Below are 8,866 nucleotides of genomic sequence, written 5' to 3'. Positions count from 1 at the left end.
GGCCCTGAGACCAGGGGCCTTCCCCAGTGAGCTGGCACAGGAGCTGGCACTGTGGAGCCTAAGGAGCAGTGTCCCCAAACAGCATGCTCCGTGCACGTACAGCACGAGCCTCGGGCTGTTTCCTGTGCTCCCCTCCGCGCTGGCTCACGTCCCAAAGCAGAGAAGCAGCTCAGCAGAGAGAGAGTGACCCGCAGGGCAAGTGCGCCGCCCTCCAGCTTCTCCATACGCAGGGTTTACAGGGAGCATGTGTAGCAGACTGGCAGTCCACCAGCTAAACGCAGTCCTCAGGCAAGCTCCGTTTGACCTGAAAAGTGTATTTAAATAGTTTGAATTAGTTGTCAACCTTAAACAGATTTCTCGTAAAAATCCAGATTTGGGTGGCGTGTGTTTTTAAAAACGGATTTGACAACATAAGGCCCCAAGAACAAGAACTGGCCAGAGCAGAGTCCTTTTCCAGTCAGTCCCCCATGGTTCCCCAAAGCCCTTTTTGCTGTTAACTTCCCTGCCTGGCTTTGCAAGTCATTGGGAGCTTTCGGGCCGCCCCGTTTTGGGAGATTTTGAGGTGAGACACAGCACGGTGCATCAGAAGCGCTCAGTAGCTTGTCTATTGTGCAGAGTCCCAGGCCCTGCTCCTTGGGTTTGGGGCTCAGACAGGCATCTCTGTAACAGGTGATCTCTCCTAATGGACCCTGGAAGGCTAGGTGGGCCCTGGAGGGCTGGGTGGGCACGGCTGATCCAGCTACATGGATGAATAGGGTTTCTTTCAACACAACTTTTGGCAAGTACAGTGGGTTGTGAGTTCAAAGCCACGCTCCCCAACCGAGACCTGGAGGGCAGTTCTTCTGAGTTGCTGGGGAAATCCCGAGTCACGTGCTATAAATGACGGTGTTGCTCGACATTAGACCCACCTGGGGAACTTTTCAACCCATGCTCCCCAACCCCATGCCCAGGCCACCTATCAGACCAATTAAATCAAATTTCCTGCAGATGAGAACACAGGCATCAGCATTTTAAAGCTCCTCAGATGATCCAAGGGTTCTGCCAGGTGTGAGGAGCAGGGCTGAAAAGGGAGCCCCTTCTCTGAACCAGAGCTCCCTGGAGGGGGGAGAGGCTGGAGGCAGCGAGTAAGTGGGCTGTGAGGTGCATGAGTGCTCTGCGGAGCCGAAGCAGGGGCACCTCACCCAGCCTGGGGGATTCAAACTCTCCACCCCACCCCACCCCTCCATCCTCCGGAGGAGAGGCCTGGGCTGAGTCTGGGGAATAAATACCATGCAGCCACATAAAGAAGGAAATCCAGCCAGTCCAAGGCTCAGAGGCCCCCATGGAGGAAAGAGGTGGAGCCAAAGGTTCTGGCATGGCTCTATCAAGGATGGAAGTGGGGAGTATGAGAAGAGGCCACAGAGAAGGGAGGGGGCTAAATCACAAAGGCTTTGCATACCAAGCTAACAAAATTGAATTTGGGCTGGGGTTATCAAGGAGGACTTCTTGGAGGAGGTCAGACTTGAGGCAGGGGAGGGGTAGGACTTGGAAAGCTGGCAGGGAGGGGGAGGTGTGGCTATTGTGATTAGCTGCTGAAGTTAAAACTCTCAAAAGTCCTTCCCTCCCCCATGTCCTTAGAAACGGTTGAATCACAAACTGCCTGGTTGAAGATGTGTTTGTCTGTTATTTGAAAGCTGCGGTTTCTCTTTAACAGATTCTGGGCCCCATCCTTTGACTAGGAACCAGGAAGGAAGGAAAAACGCATTCTCTTGCCCAGAGAGCTAATTATTGAAGTGCTGTGGGCCTCACCAGGGTGTATGGCGTCACTCGCTCTGTCCTCCAACAGCTCCGAACTTCTGACTGGTCGAAGTTTTCAGTACATTTTTATAGGCTGCCCCAAAGCCAACTGGAAGCTTTCTTTCCATAAACGCTCCCTGAGACAAGTAGCCAGGTTTCACATATTAAAATGTAAATGTCAAAAGGGTTGTTAAAAAAAAAAAAAAAGATGCAGGCTCATTTATGAGGTCTCAGCTCACAAAACCCACATCAGAGTTCAACAGTATTTGTCTTTTTTTTTCTGCAAAGCTGATGGTCAAATTATAAGGATAAAGATCATCACTGATCACTTATTTATCCGTTCACCCAACAAACACGTACTGGGCATTTCCTGGGGACCAGGCCTTAAGCTGACTGCATCTAAGCTCAAAATACTTCACAGTTTACAAAGCTGTCATTGCGATTTTGTGAGCTGTATGTAGTTTTATCCCCATTTTTCAGAGTAGGAAGTCAAGGCTCTTGCCCCAGAGTCACAATGCTAATTAGAGGTAGACCTTGACCTTGGGTCACCCCTGTTCCAACCCTCAGTTCTATCCACTCTACCTTGCTCCTTTGTAAGCAATACCATCTAACTGTTACTGGCTTAGGTCAATAGCTCCAAGGATTCAGGTTTAGCTGTAATCAGTTACTTGCAATCAATTACTTGTAATCAATCTGTTTAGTATTTACCCCCACCTTTGAACCCTGGTTTCCCTCTTGGGAGAAATTCCCCCTTGTGAGGGAGGGAAACACTAGCATCCACTTCCCATGGCCACCATCACTACAAAAACCTAGTGAAGCAAAATTCTTTCCCAGCATCTCCTCCTGCCTAGACAGTGGACAGGCACATATGAAACATAATGTCTTCCGATCAGCTACTCATTCCCAGGGCTGCCACTTGAGTGAGTGGTGAGGGGACCCTGGCAGGTCAAAGTCAGGCTCAGTAGAGGGTCCTGGATCGAACTGTACCTGCAGCATGCCCTCAGCTGGGGTTCCTGCACTCTCTTGGCTCTGTCCTTTGTTCAAGCCTGTTCTCCAGCCTCGTGTCAGTTCTGTGAGCCCTCACTACCTTCCAGTAAGTCCGTTCTTGCTTAAGATGACCAGAGATGGCCATGGTTACTGGTAACCAAGAATCCTGACTGATACAAGGTCATAGGTTCTCATCCTGTTTACATAGCCAGCAGGAAGTAGCCGCCTCCGTGGTGCTGTGGGCATTGATCCAGATTTTTACCAGGAAGACCATGTCTGAGGGCTGTGAAAATGTTGGCACAGTCTCTCTGGCCAAGGCCCAGGAATGATGAGAGCAGACAGACACAGTTGTCCAGGCTGCTGCCTGTGTCCTGAACAACCAGGCGGATCTGTTCCTGGCTCACCGCTGGGTTCCAGCCTTCAAGCCACCACCAACTTCGCTCTTCTGCGATTCCACTCCCATCTGGGTCCTTCTGGCCCCTTTAGGGTCCTGAGTGTGGAGAAGCAGGAAAACCCAGGAGTGTGATCTGCAGAGGAGGGACAAGCTGGGGTGCACAGGCAGAGGGGCAGGAGGGCAAGGAATATGGGGGCTGCATGCATATGTGTCAGTAGGTGCTCAGGAGATGGGCTATGAGAGACCTGCCCAGTGTTCTGATCTCAGGGACTATGACAGATGGATCATCAGTCAGGGTTCTCCAGAACCAGAACTCATTGGCTATAGATACATTTGAAGATGTCTTTATTTTAGTTGTAAGAAGCTGGCTCACATGACTATGGGTCTGCCAAGTCTGAGGTCTGTCGGGCTGGCTGACAAAACGGGCTGAGTTAATCCTGCATCTTGAGGAGGCGTTTCTTCTTCTTTGGGAAACCTCAGCTTTTGCTCCTAAGACCTCCTCCTGATTGGGCGAGGCCCCCACACTATGGAGGGTAATCTTCACTTAAATCAACTGGCTGTAGACGTTTACCACACCACACAGTCCCTCACAGCCACACCTAGATTAGTGTCTGATTAAACAACTGGGTGCTAGAGCCCAGCCAAGCTGACACAAAATTAACCATCACAGAAGGGTCCTCCCCATACTGTCCCATGATTGGTGGTGTGTGTGGGGAGGGGGGGAGGGGGAGTGACTGCAGACAGGAGGGGTTGGGAGTGGAGTGGGAAACGCTCAAGCTGACATTGGATCATCTCCAGGCTGCAGAAGAGGACATGGTTCCTCAGTCGCACCAGGAGGTCGGGGGGGGTGGGGGGGCGGGAAGGGGTTGCAGAATGTCAGGCTGGCCCTGCAGGGTTGTGAATAGGTTATTCACTACTTGAGCCTGGGCTCCTTGCTCTCCCTGTGACCTGCACAGACTGAGCCCCTTGCTGCAGAGACCTGTGCTGTCTCTCCCCTCTCACAGTGCTCTCCCCCCGCTGCCTTAACATCTCTCTGTTTTAGCTGAAGATCCATACATACTCTGCCTGCTGTCCCCACTGACCCTACATACATCCCAGGGCCTCCTTCCTGAATGCCAGCTGCTCCGGATTCCCTCCCCTTCTCTCCTAGCTGCCTGGACACACCACCATCATGCACACCCTGGGCCTGTCGAAGCCTCACAGGTGGGATCCAGACCCAAAGGTCTGAACACATCTGGAATGAGGACCTCTCAGCTCACAGGCTCCTAGCCAGGGAGTCTCCCACCCAAGCTGGGCTACCCTCCACGCAGGTGTGGCCCAGATGGTTCCTCTCCTCTGTGGCAGGAGGCGGATGGGACCTTGAACTAGGATCTTGGAAGAAGCAGCCATAAGATGCAGATCTGAATGGTTCCATCTAAACCTTGTGGAGCTATTGCCCCAATTTATGCCCAATGATCGGGGAGCAGAACCCACCAGAGAGAGAGACCACAGCAAGTTTCTCAGCAAGAGACAGCAAAGATGATCTTAAATAGCCATGGAATTCCGGTGGCAGCCACAGCCTCTCCGAGCTGAAAGAGGTCCTAAAGGTCACACAGACACTCCCTCACCCAGGCACAAACTCCCTCTGCAATTTGTAAGAATGAACACTCAACCAGAAGGGTTTTAAAGCAGTTTTGGCAAAAAAAATTCAAGAGGACTGCTGGAGAGCTGACGAAAGTAACATGATGTAAATCTGAGCTAATTATGGCTCATTTGCCCATTTACCCTTGACCTGCTGATTTACCTACTGATGTGTCTGTACCCCGCCACCTCCCCCCCCCCCTGTCAGAGGCAGCATCATTCATCTTTATGGCACATTGTCCTTCCCCCACCCCCCATTCCTAGCAAAGTGCCTGCCCACAGCACGTTTCTGTAACCCATAACCCGCTGCCTATGGAATGCTGAAAATGTAAACAAGGCACCACTTTATTTTTAACAGACAGGGAGACTACAGCTCAGAGAAGAGATAAGACCTACCCGTGATTCCACAGCAAGTTCGAGTTTCCAAGAGGACCCCGTCTGGGTGAAGGCTCCCTTTTCTACCCTCCTGGGCTCGCAGAGAGGGCAGGCACTCATTTTCCCACAAAAGCCACAGGTAAAGGTGTTTATGGCTTGGCATCTAACCAAGGCCACAAGCACTTCAGCAGGTCATAGTCTGACCCTGTCATCTGTTCTGTGTTTTTCTTTTTTGGTTTTTGTTTCTTTAATTTTTAAATGGTGTTAACAATAACTAGAGGCCCGGTGCACGAAATTCATGCAGGGGGGTGGGTCCCTCAGCCTGACCTGCACCCTCTCCAATCTGGGAGCCCTCAGGGCAGCCCTCTCCAATCCAGGAGCCCTGATGGTTTAGGCCCACTCCCTGTGGTTCTCTGCTCTCTGCAGGACCTGGCTGCTCTGCACCCACGGCCCAGAGGCTCTCCACGGCCGGGGCGGGACACTTGCGTCGTCGCCACAGCGACGAAGCAAGCATTTCGCCAGGCCACTCACGCTGCCCGCTCTCAGCAGCTGGCCCCCCAGGACTGGGGGACTCCAGCAAGGCTGAGGGGACTGGGCGCCACCATCTTTGTGATGGTTAATTTGCATATTACCCTTTTATTAGATAGGATGGGTTCACCTAGCTGCCTACCTGCTTTCAAGGGCAACAGCACTTTTTATCATAATTGTTTCCAAAAGCTGCACTATAGTAGTCAGTATTCATACTTGTGAAAAAAATTTTCTTTTTTAGTAGAGCACTTTCATATATTCTAACTTGTCTAGTAGTCGACAGAGACTTCCCAAATGAAACCTCATTCTCTCAAAATAATACTGTGCGTTTAAAATAGGTGAATTTGCCTGACCGGTGTTGCTCAATGGTTAAGAATCAACTCAGAAACCAAGAGGTCACTGGTTTAATTCCCGGTCAGGGCACATGCCCAGGTTGCAGGCTTAAGCCCCAGTAGGGTGGTGCAGGGGGAAGCTGATAGATGATGTTTCTCTCTCATCAATGTTTCGAGCTCTCTATCCCTCTCCCTCTCGCTCTAAAAAAAAATCAATTTAAAAAACTGATGATCTATTAAAAAAAAGATGAATTTATTGTATGTGAATCACCTACATTCCTCTGAAGTTGACTTTAAAAGACAGTGAGACGTCACAAATGAGTTTTATTTTCTTCCTTGTGCTTTTCTACATTTTCCAAGTTGTCTTTAATTGAAATAAAACATAGGATAATGTTGCAGATGTAGGAGGAGATGGAGGCAGGAGACTTTCTCTGATGATCTTTGGCCTGTGGTGGTCTCCCCTGCTGTGCAAGTGCAGACACAGCTGAGGGTCCCGGGAGGAGCCCTAACTCCCTACTCTGTGTGAGACCTTGGGGAAATCGCTCCACCTCCCAGGCCTCCACTCTCTCCCCCACGCGGAGATCTGCCCCTTCTGGGCCTGGTTCACCAAGCTGTGGCAAGTCACATAACAGACGTGTTGGGGCACTGAGCTTTAATGGCCCTGCACACGTGACCGAATCACTCCTTCTGCCATTCTGGCAGAGTCTCCCTGCTCCTTCCGTGTTTATATTACCGAATGTTTCAAACACAGAGAAAAAGTTTTAGACTTGAGAAGGAGAAGGGTCAGAAAGAACAACCATGGCCCCAGCATTGTGAAATCTTGACACCTTGTCACATGTGCTTCAGATATCTTCCTCTAAGAAATAACACATTACAAATATAATTAAATCCCTGTGTACCTCTTTCTGATGGCATTGCCATCCCTCCCTTCCCAGAGATAACCACTCTTCTAGATGTGGTATCTTTGATATTCCATGCTTGTCCTATCTGACCGATCCCTAAAAATATATACGTAGCACAGTTTTGAATGTTTAAAACAACTGCTTGTATCACACTGTACCTACTCTACAACTTGATTTTTTATTTTCCTACACAATATCTCTGATAAAGCTTATAGCCTTAGTTTCTTTTTATTCTCAGTATATTGTTCCATGGTATAAATAGGTCACAACATATCTATCTGGATGGCTGTTCATGAATAATTAACCAATGTCTAATTTTCACAATTATATGTGGAGTAGAGTAGAGTCAGTGAACTGTGGATGAGAGCATCTTGAACTTGGTTGGATGTTACCCAAATCCACTCTAAAGCAGTGGTGGCCATTTATGTCTCCGTTGATGGTGTTGTGCGGGTTCCAAGCTGTCACATCCTCGCCACCCTTCTCCCTCTCCCCACATGGACAGACTTCTTCCTCTTTGCCAGTCTTGTGGATGTAAAATGGACTCTTCATTTGCATCTCTCACATGGCCAGTGAGGTTGAACCTTGTTTCATATTTTTGGCCATTAAGTTTTCCTCTTTTGTGAATTGCCTGTTGATATTTTTAACCTTTTTTTTAAAATTGGACTGTTTGTCTTTTTCTTGTTTGTCTTACACTTTCAACTTACTTCTACCAGGTCCCAAAGCAAATTCAGATTATGGCATTTCTCTGCTCTAGACTTCCAATGTCTCTTCTAGAACATGCACTCTTGCCACCTTGCTCAGTGGCCCTGGATGGCCAGTGAGCTGAAAATCAAGTTCAGCCCATTATACTCAGCTCCACCTTCTCTTCCAACCTCTCCTTCCACTGCTTCCCTGCAGACACCTGAACTCCAGCCCAATGCACACAACTCACTGCATCCCAGGCTCCTGCAGGTACCATCTCCTACACCTGGCAGGCTCACCTCCCTAGTTCAACATTCTACCTAAATGCCACCTTTCCCAGGATTATATATATATCTCCTCTCTTCTCAATTCAAAGTTACAGTTGCCTCTAAACATCACTGGTGACACTGTATCTTTCCGGTGACATTTGTAATTTCCTGTTTGAATAACATCTCACTTTACACACCACTTTTTTTTAATATAAAAGTACCTGCTCCTTCATCATGCCATTTTAACCTTCATTCATAATCTAATTTTAACCTCATCTATACAACAGCCCTGTGAGATGGAGTAGTATTATTACCCCCTTTGAGGAACAGCGCCCCAAAGGGGAACTAGCTCACCACCCAAGATCCCACACTGGCTCCAAAGCAGAGCTGAACTCAAAGGCAGGACTCCTCCGGTTCCATGTCCCGTTCACTGCACCACGCCTGTCATATTTACATGTGTTACCACTCCTTGTACCAACACCTTATGCCCCATGAGATTGTGGGCCCCACAGCTCCCAGTTCTAGTCCCCCCGCAGGGGGGCACTCAGTGAATATACTTTGTTACTGTGCCTGTTTGTCTGCCTTATATGTAAGTTCTGTTGCCGCGTCTATACTGTGTATACTGTGTGTCTCTCCTTGTTTGTATCTGTCTATACTCTGCGGCCGTCTATTGTATGTTCGTGTCATATATACGGTGTGGTGTGAACTTGTGTCTGTGCTGTGTATGTTTCTGGGTTATGCTCATGCGGTGTCTCTGTGCTGACCGCGCTGCCAGCGCTGGGTGCCGTGGCGTTTATATTGTGTGAATCCCGTTTGGGCTGCCCGGGGTCGCGTCTACGCTGTGAGCCTGCACGTCCCTGCCGTCTGTGCCAGCTGGAGGTCTGTGGCTGCGCGCAGAGCTGTTTCCTCCCCAAGCGTGTGCCCGCCCTGAGCGCCCCGCGCGGTGCTTGTCCCGAGTGCCCAGGCTGTGCCTGCGCCCCGTGGCGCGGCCGCGTCTCGGCT

Source organism: Myotis lucifugus, unplaced genomic scaffold, assembly GCF_000147115.1.
Source record: "Myotis lucifugus unplaced genomic scaffold, Myoluc2.0 scaffold_87, whole genome shotgun sequence".
Lineage (NCBI taxonomy): Eukaryota > Metazoa > Chordata > Mammalia > Chiroptera > Vespertilionidae > Myotis > Myotis lucifugus.
This window is presented reverse-complemented; position numbering follows the sequence as displayed.